The sequence below is a fragment of the Mesocricetus auratus genome, unplaced genomic scaffold (genome assembly GCF_017639785.1).
Source record: "Mesocricetus auratus isolate SY011 unplaced genomic scaffold, BCM_Maur_2.0 Super-Scaffold_100007, whole genome shotgun sequence".
NCBI lineage: Eukaryota > Metazoa > Chordata > Mammalia > Rodentia > Cricetidae > Mesocricetus > Mesocricetus auratus.
The window spans coordinates 39,127,079-39,140,071 of NW_024429191.1; the positions used below are offsets into that span (position 1 = coordinate 39,127,079).

At 47.8% G+C, this 12,993-nt stretch overlaps 1 non-coding gene across 1 annotated transcript; it reads left to right on the top strand.

The window, feature by feature from the left end:
* Positions 1-10,370: 10,370 nt before the first annotated feature.
* On the top strand, positions 10,371-10,511 carry LOC121141712. Its single transcript, XR_005878666.1, has one exon. It is a non-coding gene; the product is annotated as a U4 spliceosomal RNA (small nuclear RNA).
* The last annotated feature ends 2,482 nt before the right edge of the window (positions 10,512-12,993 follow it).

Consider the following 12,993-nt stretch of genomic DNA (forward strand, 5'->3'; position numbering starts at 1 on the left):
TTTTGTAGCACTAGCCCCAGGGTCAGCTAGCGTGCCATCTGCCTGTGGTGTAAGCATCTGGGAGTCCCACACACTGATAAACAGGACAGAGGTGGACGTAACTCTCCTTTGTGTGCCTCACATGGTACCACATGGGAGCAAAGGCAAAGTGCCCTAGATGGTGGCATAGCTGGCAGCCTGATGGCTTCTTTTGGTCACATTCTTCTGAGGAGGCCCTGTTTCCCTCAACCACCTCCCCCAGTTACTGGGGTCCACCCCACTAGCATATTCTCCAAACCCTGAGTCAGGCACAGGGCCCCTTCTCTACTCTTTCTCCAAGGCCAACTTTCCATAAGACCTAGAAATGCTGTCACAGCCTCAGCATTTGTTCTCTTTGGGCTGAATCCTTGGGAGGTGACACTTGAACCAGCCACCTCCCAACTGTCCTCGTGAGAATTTTAGAAACAGTGCCCTTGAAGACCAGTTGCATTCTCAAAGTCCATATTTGAAATGGGCATGGTGACACACATCTGCTTTCTCAGCACTTAAGTTGAAGCAGGAGTATTGGTGTGGGTTCAAGACCAGTCTGGGCTACATAGTCTAAACAAGCTAGGGTTACATAGCAAAACCCTGCCTAAAAACGTTGAAAACTAGGACCCCAGTTTGTTTCTGGGACTTCATACTACACCTTTCAGCATCCACGGCGGGTGATCTTCTGACTGCCCAGGAATTGGGCTAGGTAGAAAAAAGAACAAGGGTGTGAACCCTGGTTTCAGAGCTGGCCAGGAATTCTATTTCCCATCTTTTAGTCTTAAGAGCTCAGCTCTGTTACCCAGCCTAGGTAGAGAGGTCCAAGGCATCCAACACTCAGTCTGGAGAAGGATATCCCAGGAATCCACCGCCTGTCCTGAGCACCTCTTAACTTGGCCATATGTAGCTTTCCATAGTACTACCCTATTGTTATCCCTTGGGCTGGCTGGAGGTGCTGTCAGTGTCTTACTGGAAACATGTGGTAGTTATGCCACTTGATCCTGGAACTCTGTGGCTCAAGCAGGACAGTGTCTGGCAATGCCTTGACCAGGGGACCTGGAAGAAAGCCAATCCCTGGAGTGTGGGCTCTGTGCTTGCTCTAGAGACCCTTTTATTATTTTGACATAAGATCTCACTCCCCAACAAGGCCATCTATGCAGGTCCAGGAAACAATGTGACAAAAAGAGATGGATGAATTGTTTATTTGTGACTCCCAGTGACTGGATATGGCTCTTTCTTCCCTGTCAGCCACAGGGCCTGCTCTCCCATGATCCTCTTGCTGCCAAGTCTCCACTTAGTGACCTGGCCAGTCTAGAGCCTTACAGCCTCCAGCTGTGGCGCTGAACGAACTCTTTTGCTCGTGACCCTCGGTGATAGGTTGGGGATGGTCTATCATGTACCAACTAGGTGCCTGAGCTTTTGCCAAATCAGAGGTCACAGCAACAAATGAGGGTCACTCAGCCCTGCCTGGAAAATATTGTGATTATAGTTCAGGAACAGAAAGCAGTGTATCTCATTGCCACTAGAGTCTTTCCTGCCAATGATAGAAAACCCTGCTACCTTAGAGTCACTATTGCTATGATAAAACTCCATGACCAAAAGCAAGTTGGGGAGGAAAGGGTTTATTTGGCTTACACTTCCACAGTGTAGTCCATCACTGAAGGAAGTTAATACAGGAACTCAAACAGGGCAGGAACCTGGATGCAGAGGCTATGGAGGAGAGCTGCTTACTGGCTTGCTCTCCATGGCTTGCTCAGCCTGCTTCCTTATAGAACCCAGGACCATCAGCCCATTGGAGGCATCTTCTCAATTGAGGTTCCCTCATTTCATATAACTCTATCTTGTGTCAAGTTGACATCAAACTGGCTACCACAATTGACCGCTTGTCAACTTGACACACAAATCACTGTTAAGCCACAACCTTTCCTTTCTTCTTCATCCCCCAGATCACACATTACCATGGAGATCACATTATAAAACACTTCAAACTTAAAAGCCCCACTGCCTTACAATTTCAAGCATTTTAAAAAAGCCAAAGTCTCAACTGTAGGATATATATCAAGAAGGAAGAACCAGGGCATAGTAACAATTTGAACAATGCAAAACAAAACTCCAACTTTAAAAATTCAGTATCCTCCAAAGGGCTCGGCTCACTTCTCCGGCTCTGCCCTCGCAGTGCACACGGCTTCTCCTCTAGGCTCCGGCTGGCTCTACTCCACCGCTGCTGTTCTTGGTGGTCATCCATGGCACTGGCATCTCCAAAATGCTGGGGTCTTCTGCCTCGACTGGGCTATATTTTCACCAATAGCCTCTCCTGGGCTCTCTTCATGGTGCCAAGCCTCAGCTTTCTCCATGACCCCTTCAATCCTGAGTCTTCCATCGATACTCCAGCTGCACCTTCACCTGTGGCCTCTCCTGGTCTTCAATGTCAAGCTTCAGCTACTCCCCACGACCCCTTCATACCTTCAAAACCAGGGGCATTTGGGAGACTCTTACACATGACCAAGTTTGGCTGCCAGCACAAGGTACAGCCCTGGTCACCACTGGAACACAACTTCTGCGTTCTGACTCCGAGTAAACATTTCCCAGAAGATATGGACTCAGTGACAGTGGTCTCTTCTTAATCACCATTCATGTCTTATCTCCAGCCAACCAGCACCAATTGTCCCAGTAATTGGTGGGAAGGTTTCAGTTTAATGGTTCTGGTCTCTTGTTAATCAGAGCTGATTCTTCAGCCCCTGGTGACCAGACACTGCAGCTTCTTCACACCAAAGGCTATCCCTTCTCGGTAGGATGCTCAATCACATGGATGCCCTAGGAAGGAATGGGACTATATTAGTCAGGATTTTCTAGAGAAACTGAACTGATAGAATGAATATCAAGGGGATTTATCAGCGTAGCTTACAGATCGTGGTCCATCTTATTCAACAATGACAGTCTCCCTATGGAAATGCCAAGAAGCTGATAGTGTTGTGGGATCCTCACCAGAGGAGACTTGCTCGGACTTGGGTTTAAGTAATTTGAAAGTCCTTATTAACCAGTCAGATACTACAGCTGGTGTTCAGGATCCCAGTGTAGCACTGAGCCTTCCTTAGGGTGGGACCCCCCCCAGGGGCAGGGTTTCCCTGTGTAGCTTTAGAGCATGTCCTGGAACTAGTTCTTGCAGACCAGGCTGGTCTCAAACTCACAGAGATTCGCCTGCCTCTGCCCCCCAAGTTCTGGGACTAAAGGTGTGTGCCACCACTGCCCAGCTAGCTTTTAAGCACAAAAAAACATGTTCTGGGTCGATATACTTATAGCTAGAAAGAGCAGCTAGCTAGAAGTAGAACTGTAGAAGTAAAAAGGCAAGGTTAGTTTGTTTAGAGACTTTCCCAGAACTATGGGGACTTTGATGGACCAGGGCTTTGCTTTAGCTTTGGCTGGTAATGCTGTCTATATGCTGAGTTTTACAGCCTGAATGGTACTTAGTTGTAAGTAAGATCTGGGGCCCTGTTATAATAGTTGTTCAGTCCACAAGGCTGGATATCTCAGCTAGTCTTTAGCCTCTGGCTGTAATCCCAAAGAAGTAGCTTCTAATACCAGTGAAGGAATAGCACGCAGCAGAACAGAAGCACTTGCCAGTGAGAGTGAGGGCAAGCATCCAAAGAACAAGTTTCCTTCCCCGTGTCCTTTTATATAGGCAATCACCAGAAGGTACGACCCAGATTTAGGATCTCTCAGAGGTGTGGGCCCAATTGCATAGGATTTAATTGATTCCAGATGTGGTAAGTTGACAACCAAGGTTAGGCATCACAAATCCACTCCTTGTAAACTTGACACACCATCATGTCTCCTTACATCATGCTTAATTTCTAAATGAAAATGATAACAAGGCCATGTTATATTTAGCATGCTATAACTATCCCACTACAACCAAAAATGTTTTATATATGTAGAATAAGTGGCAATGTTCCTTGAACATTCTTTTAGTGTCTCATAGCTTAAGTATGATAACTGCTGGTATTATCTCAGTTGATGTTGTAGGATAAAGAAACTGAGGCAAGTATACACACACATGTACACAAGCAAAATAGAGAAGCACTTATATCACGTATAATTCTCATTTCTGCAACGGGTCACATGGCCTCAGGGTACTTATAACTGTCTTTTTCTATCTATTCTGTATTTCCTCCACCCTCAGCAAGCACCTCTTTTCCAGGAAGAGTGACCCAGACCTTCATTCCTGAAGGATCTGGACCCTTTGTCATCCTGCTGGGTTTGGGGCTTTTGTAGTTTTCCAATGACTTCAACCACATGACATCATAGCACCAAGAGACGCCCTAAATCAGCTGTTCTCGGCCTGTGGCTTGTGATCCCTTTGGGGGCTGAATGACCCTCACCAGGGTCACCTAAGGCTACTGGAAAACACAGATATTTACATTCTGATTAATAACAGTAGCAAAATCACCATTATTAAGTAGCAATGAAAATAAATTTACGGTTAGACAACAACATAAGGAATTGTGTTACAGGGTCTCAGCATTAGGAAGTTGAGATCACTGGTCTAAGGGATCTCCTACCCTCCAGACACAGGTTTTTTTTTCCTCCATTGTGAAGAAGCAACCCAATTTCCCCATGGTAATCTGAATCAATCACTCCTCCTAAAACTTTTACTCATTTCTTAGCCTGTTGGCTTAAAGGGCATCAGGTCTAGGGCCTGTTTGTTGTGTCTCCTGGTAGGAGAGCTCCCCCTTGTGGAATCAAAACTTCTAGGCTAGCAGAACTTAAGGTCACAGAACAGGGATGCAAAATTTTTCTCGGTTGGTCAGTAAGGGTGATAGTTTGTGGAACCATTCCCTTTTCCACCCCTTGATTCCTGGACCCACGGATACTGGCTGTGGGAGAAACCATATCATATATTGGACACTGATAGAAAGTATATCGTGCCCTCTGGAGAACTCTACCCAGGCTACCTAATTGACTCTGTAACTGTGTCTTCAAAAGGCCATTCCATCATTCCTATTTAGGCCAACTGCTTCAGGATGGTGAGGAACATAGATAATGGGCCCACGGACTGTTGCACCTCCCTGGCTGTGAAGTGAGTTCCTTGGTCAGAACAATTCTATGTGGACTACTATGACAGTGGATCGGGCATTCTGTCAGTCCATAGACAGTAGTTTTGGCAGAAGCATTATGTGCAAGAAAGGCAGATCCATAAGCAGAATAAAGCCTTGCCTTTCCACAAAGAAAGTGGTTCACTGGCTGGCCTCTGCAGGGAATGGTACCATATCAGGGTTCAGTGTTGGTCTCTCTGTTGTGGTGTCTGCATAACGTGCAGACCCATCAGTAAACCAGGCTCTAGTCTTCTCTTCTTCATCCAGCCAATCACTCCGCATGAGGCTACAGAGATACATGCTTGGCAGCAGAAGGTGCTGAGGTGGGAATAGACACTACAGGCATTTGGGCAACTCAGTCATGTAACTTGCTTGTACCCTCAGGACCTGCTCAGGCCCAGTCACATATATGTCCCTTCCATTTGGCAATGGATTGCTACTGTGCACATTCTGCTTTATGACTTGGTGGAGATAACACCCAGGCTCAGGTCATATGGTACCGTGGTGGCTCACTGTCAAATACTCAGTTTCCACTGAGGCCCAATAGCAGGCCCAGAGCTGTCTTCCGAAGGGATAAGAGTTGTCTACAGATGACGGGAGAGCCTTTCTCCAAAATCCCAAGCTTCTGCTCTGACTTACCCAAGGGGGTCTGCCAAAGACCCCAAACAGCATCTCTATCTGCCACTACCACCTCAAGTACCACGAGGTCTACTGGATCATACAGTCCAAGTGGTATGGTGGTTTGCATAGTGACCTGTACCTGTTGAAGAACCTTCTCCTGGACAGGGCCCCACCCAGAGCTAGCAGCTTCCCTAGTTACAGTGTCTGAGCCTGAGTAACACACCGAGTGAGGAACGGCTGCTCCAGAGTCCCAAGTAGGCCCACTAAGGACTGTGCCGCTCTCTTGGTGATGCACCAGGTGCAAAAACTTCCCCTTTTCCTCAGGAGGAACATCTCTGCATGCTCCACACTACTGGACTTCTAGGAATTCACTGAGGTAGAGGGCCTTGATTTTGGTTGGAATTATTTCCTGCGATGTGGGTATGTGTTACAAGTGGTTGGTGCCTCCTGTTTACTTAGGACAGCCAGCATCCACTCTGTCTTCCCTAACCCCCAACTTTGTGACTTCTTTTTGAAATGCTCTTTAATTTTTCCCCATGAGACTGGGTTTCTCTGTGAAGCCCTGACTGTACTGGAACTCACTCTATAGACCAGGCTGGCCTCGAACTCAGAGATCCACCTGTCTCTGCCTCCTGAGTGCTGGGATTAAGAGTGTGTGCCATCACCACCACCCCGATAAAATGTCTCTCTCTCTCTCTCTCTCTCCCTCTCTCTCCCTCTCTCTCCCTCTCTCCCTCTCTCTCTCCCTCTCTCCCTCTCTCCCTCTCTCTCTTTGGTTTTTACAAGACAGGGTTTCTTTGTATTGTTTTGGAGGCTGTCGGTCCAGCCTGGCCTCGAACTCACAGAGATCCGCATGCCTCTGCCTCCCGGGTGCTGGTATTAAAGGCGTGCGCCACCACCGCCTGGAGATAAAATGACTCTTAAGGATGAAAATGCATGGAAACCATATGTAAACTGTCGAGTGAAAGTATCTGCTGTTTTGTTGAAAAATCCTTGATAGATTTGCCATGGCTGGTTTGAAAGTACAGATTGGGATCCATAGACCAGCAACAACCAGGCTACTCCAAGCTTAAAGAATGGCTTCTCAGAGGAGTTGTGACCTTCAATGCAAATTCAGGAATCTTTTAAGTAGTTCTGCTGCTGGTTAGACTGTAGTGGTTCTCAACCTGTGGGCCACGACCCCCAAACCACATATCAGACATGAATCGTATTCACATTACGATTTATAACAGTAGCAAAATTACAGTAATGAGGCAGCAATTAAATAATTTTATGTTGGGAGTCATCATAATATGGGGAACTGTATTAAAGGGTCACAGCACCAGGAAGGTTGAGGACCACTGAGTCAAACAAACCTGAAGGAGGAGCTACAGTTCATAGAAATGGCCACTTGATGGCACCAGAGGACTGACTCTGGATCTTGGAGCCCTTTCTGCCTCCCCCGGAACCCGTAGTGTCGCTGGACCAGACCTGCCCACTCTCATCCTCCCAACCCCCATTTCTGCCTTCCGCACCTTCTGGGCAGGGTGTGAGGATCTCAGCCACTGCTGTCTGAGCAGGGGGATAATGACTCACTTCTGCTCTGACCCCATTGAGAAGAGCCAGGCATTGTGGATGTCAGTCTCCAAACCAAAAGGAAGGGGCCCCCGTGGGTGTCTGTTGCAGCGATGCCATGAGGCAGGCGCCTCTGGAAGAGCTCCAAACAAACCCAAGGTGGTCCTCAGCGCGCATCACCGGCAAAGGCGTCATTTCACCAGTCAATCCCTTATGCCTGCCTGTCCGCCCAAGCTCACTGTGGAGATGTTTTGGAACGTCTGCAGGCTGGTGGGATTCCATGGTGAACCAGTGAGTAGAGCCTTTGGCCTCGGGGAGTGAGTTTCACCCCCTCACATTTGTGTTACACCCTCCTCACGCCTGTGGCATTTGAGTCTCCCACCTCCGGCTAAGCAAAGTCAAGTTCTTTGATGCACAGGTTCCGCCTCTAGCCTGGTCTCCTTCCCCACTGGCCCCAGGCCTGCCCCTCCCCGGCCCTGCCCGTGGTCTTCCCCCAGAGTCCCATCCTGCTGCCCCCTTACAGTGCTAACTACCCATGAACTCCAGGGAGGAGGGGCTAGCTAAAGCAAGGGAAACGTCTAGGGAAGAGGGTGGAAGGACCCAGTGCTGTGATGTCCTTAGTTTCCCCGAGTGACTGTGAGGCAAGGATAAGGCAGTCTGGGTGTAATCTCGTGAGAACTGATGCAGAGACACCAGATTCCCTAAAAGGTACGTAAGTATATTAAATGCACAATCACACGGGAGAGAAGACAACCGTTAAGCCAGCAGTGCCAACCGAAAAATGTGTAGACGGGCCGGGATCACACGAGAGAGAAGACTGTGGGAAAAGGTTTGCCACTACAGGCGAGGGACCCCAGGTGCCAGGGAGGGTTTGGAGACCGAGAGGGCCTGGCAGGAGGCCTGCACTGTCTTTTTATTACTGTTACAAGGTAGCTGAGTCAATGATGTTAAAAAGAGGAAAGGCTTATTTTGGCAAAGGTTTGTTTTGGTTTACTATGGACCAAGACCATGGTCTTTTAGTCCATCGTCTGTCGGTCTCTTTGTTTTGGGGCCTGGGATGAAGAAGAGCATCGTGGTGGGAGCAAAACTGTTTCCTTTGTGCCTGGCGTGTGAAAAGACAGGTGAAGAGGAGGGATGAGGGTCCCTTTGAGTGTCCCCTCCTAATGACCTAACTTCCCTCTGCTACGCCCCATGCCCTACAGTTCCCGTCCCCACTCCCACCCCCCAGTATTACCATCAGGGTCACACCTTCAACACACGGCCTTTGGGGAGTTTTTTTTTTTTTTTTGGTTTTTCGAGACAGGGTTTCTCTGTATTGTTTTGGAGGCTGTCCTGGAACTCGCTCTGTAGACCAGGCTAGCCTTGAACTCACAGAGATCTGCCTGCCTCTGCCTCCCGAGTGCTGGGATTAAAGGCATGCACCACCAACGCCCAGTTTGGGAAGCTTTTAAGGTATGTCCCCCTTTGTAGTAGCCACTGACAGATTGAGCTGTCTTTCCCATCACCAAGGAGACAATGTGCACACGAGCCAAGCAGAAAACACTAGTATGTTGTCTGTTTATTTTTGCTACTGTTCTTTGTTTTTGGTTTTTAGATATGCTTTCACTGTGTGGCCCTGGCTGTCCCAGGATTCACTATGTAGATCAGGCTGGCTTTACCCTCAGAGATCTGCCTGTTCTGAGAACAGCACTCAGCACAGAGTGTGTTTTGTGGGGGGTAGAAAGGAGGTGTGGGTACCCAGCTTGAAGAAGCAGGCAGGGTCCTAGAAGGCTGCTGACATCCAGGGGCAATGACAGTTGGGGCACAATCTGAGGTTCTGTGTGGTGGTATGTGGCTGTCCTACAAATGAAGATAGGAGGGAGCATCAGGACACTATGGTGTGAGCTGTAAGCATGTTCATGCTCAAGCCTGGGTAAGTTATGGTGTGTGTGTGTGTGTGTGTGTGTGTGTGTGTGTGTGTGTGTGTGTGTGTGCGCGCGCGCGCGAGCTCGCGTCTTAGTGTGTATGTATGTCTTAGTTCCTCCCGGTGGCTGCTGTAATGGGTTCTTTGAGTAAGATGTGGTTATCTAGGAACCACCAAGTTCATCCTGTGGTAGAAAGGACTGGACATCCAGGGAAGAGAAGACAAAAGACAAACAGGGCGACGGTGCCCAGAAAGTGAAGCAGCAGAGGCGGAGACCCTGCAGGCATCAAGCTCCTCCCTCCCTCAAGAGACAGACTCTCTTAGCACTTGCAATGAAGACACACACACACACACACACACACACACACACACACACACACACACACATTCTCTCTCCCTCTCTCTCTCTCCCCCTCTCTCTCTCTCTCTCTCTCTCTCTCTCTCTCTCTCTCTCTCTCTCTCTCCTGGCAATAAAGCAGCACATGCATTCTCTTAGTACAAACAAGTGGACGTCTGTCTCTCTTTTCCTGATACCTCGGACTAGCTTGTGGTGCAGGCACAAGTCTCAAGGGGTGGAAAGCAGCCTGTGGTCAGGGAAAGTGGAGGTGACCAGGGGAGCAAGAGGTGGGAGCCAAGACCAAGGCAGAGGCCACAGACACTGGGGAGAAGGAGAAGCAACTCCTGCAGAAGAAGGAGAACAAAATGGACATGGGCTGCTAGAGAAGACAAAGCACTGCCAGGGGGAATGAGGCCCTCCCTTCCCAGACCCCTCCCCCTCTCACAATGGGTATCCTCCCTTGAGTGGGCTCTTTTCCTCCAGTGGGCTTTCCTTCCCACAGTTTGCATCATTTGTAACCCACTTAAGATCCTGGGGTCCTGCCCCTGCTTTCCTGGTAGGTTTAAAGTCCCCACCCCCCTCCACCTTCTGTGGGAGCACTACCTCAAGCACATTTCAGCAAGAGTTGTGTCAGGAACAAACCACATTGAAACCAAACAAGGGACTTAAGATAGTGGGGGCTTTTACTTGGGGGAAAAGCCTGCATAGGTGGGATCCCCATAAGTCTCAAGGCCTGCCATCCATGTACAGGGCAGAAGGAGAAGGGAAGGAAGATGTTCAAGTCGTCTTCTTCTTTTGGCTTGCAATAGGCCATTGCTAGGGGTAAACAGTGAGATAAGAATGGTAGATGATTAGCTTTGTGCAGTGCAGTATCGTAGCCCATAAGATTTATCCGAGGCATGATTATTGCTAATTGTAAACTTTTCCCAATACCCCCACCATGACGACTTGAGATATAGTTGGCATTGGCAATTTTTAACAGTTTCTGCAGGAAAAAAATGGTAGATGATCAATAAACAAACATCTCAGGGGGAGGGTGAATATGATCAAAATACATTGCATGAAATCTCAAAGAATTAATAAAATACTATTTTAAAATAGTTTGCATCTCTCTCTCTTTTTCTCTTCCTGCCCCCTTCCCCCTCCCTCCCCCTCTCTCTCCAGGGTTTCTCCGTGTAGCCCTGGCTGTCCTGTCTAGACCAGGTTGGCCTGAACTCAGATCCACCTGCCTCTGCCTCCAGAGTGTTGGGACTAAAGGTGTGCACCACCACTGCCTGCAGATTTTTCATCTCTTCACCTCAGCAGGGGTGGAACCAGGAATAAGGTGAGCAAGTTACTTTAGTTTCAGAATACTAATGATGGTGTTAGAGGAAATTATCACTATTTGACCAAAATGGGGGAGGCTTCCTAAAATAAAGGCTTGGTTGGTTTTGGCTAACAACCATCATGGATGGTAGGCAGCTGACTCCAAAGCAAGAGAAGCAGGCCCAAGTAACAGGTTTTCTGGTCCCCAATAGTAAGTTTCTCCACCAATGCAGTAAATCAGATCAAGCCAAATTGAAAAAGTCTAACAGGTTTATTTGAACAAAGTGAGTTCTCCAGTCCCAGAGATGGAGGCTGGAGAAGCCACACCCCTGAACTAAAGCAGGGAGACTTTATAGGTTGTAGGTGAGGGGTGATGACATGTCGACCACAAGCTGGGTTTGTGCCCATGTATGGTCAAAGACTGAGCTTTGGCTTGGGCTTCTGGTGGCAATAGTTTCAATAGTTGTCTAGAATGCAGAACTGGGCTTTTGGGACCTTTTCTTTGTTCAGAAACTCTCTGAGCAGGCAGGGTTTGGAGAGAGAGAGAGACAGGAATGAGGTGTTCTGGATCATGTATGGGTGAGCTGGAAGTTACAACTGAACACCAAGGACCAGGAGTAGAATTCACAACAGGTATACTAAATGCCCTTTGAGAGATGCACAAAACAGGGTCCTCAGTAAATCAAGTGGAGACTGGGACAATTAAAACCTGATTGCTAAAAGACCTCAGTAAATGGGCTGATCAGCAGCACCAACAATTCTGACGAGATAGAATGAGTCAGAGGCTGGGCTGAAGACTTCTAAAATGCAGCACAAAGCAGGGGTGGAGAGAGGAGAGACACTGTGGACAGAGCAGAGGTGTCTTTCTTACTCCAAAAGGACATTTCCAAAGAGCACAGAGCTGACACCGACGGTGCCCCAATGCCCTGAGCCAGATTGATGTGTGAACAGATTTTGTACTACACAGATATGTTGAACATTTAAAATCTGGGGACAAAATAGCTCTAAATATTTCCAGACCCAAAAAAAAACTGAAGTAGTTATCTTCAAAATCTGAAGGAAAATAATTTCAAACTCAACTTCTAAATGGAGTCATATATAAGGGGGGCATGTCCTGTGAGAGTGCTGGAGAGAGGGCTCAGTTTTTGGTTTGTATTTTCAGACAGGGTTTCTTTGTATTACCTTGGCTGTCCTGGAACTCACTATGTAGACCAGGGTGTCCTTGAAGCCTCAGAGATCTGTCTTACTTTGTCTCCCTAGTACTGTGATTAAAAGTGCACCACCCCTGCCCAGGGAGATGGCTCAGCTTTTAAAAGCTTAAACTGCTCTTCCAGAAGACCTGGGTTAGATTCTCAGCACCCATATTAGATGACTTACAACCTCCTATTACTCTAGCTCCAGGGATATCTCAGTCCTCTGGCCTCTGTGAGCACCTGTACTTATAACACACACACACACACACACACACACACACACACACACACACACACACACAAAATCCTTAAAAAAGGAGACAATGAAAATTCATGCTGTCAAAACTTTATCAGTTCCTTTGTTTTCATTTTTAAAAGGTTATGTGTGTGAGTGTTTTGTATATCACATGTGTGCCTGGAATCCTGAGGCCAGAAGAGGTCATTGGATTCCCTAGGACTGGAGTTATATGATTGTAAACTTCCTTATGGATGCTAGGAATTGAACCCAGGTCGTCTGGAAGAGCAGCCAGTGAGTGCTCTCAATCACTGTGTCATCCCTTCCACTCCTGATAAAGTTTTGTTTTGACAGAATTACCAAGTGCTGCATTCTAGCAAGAAAGGAAAGCAACTGTATGATAGCCCCAACCCCACTTTCATAAGTTCAGCCATCATAGGTAAGGCAAGGTATATATGGGTGGCCTTGTCCCCATATGTCCAGTCCTAGGAACCTCAACTTACTACTTGGCACAGACTCTGAGTGGCCATGCTGTGTCTTGAACCCCAAATGCCAGAGGCTGACATATGAGAGGACCAGATGTATCTAGTGGGCCTGAATGGTCTACCATGGTATGCCTGGGAGCCTGGCTTCAGTTCTGTTCCAGAGTTCCTTCCCCATGGAAGGAAACAACATCTAGACCCTCGAGGCTGAAGACCAGGTCCCTGATGGAGGAGACCTTGCCATATAGCTACCATTCTGTG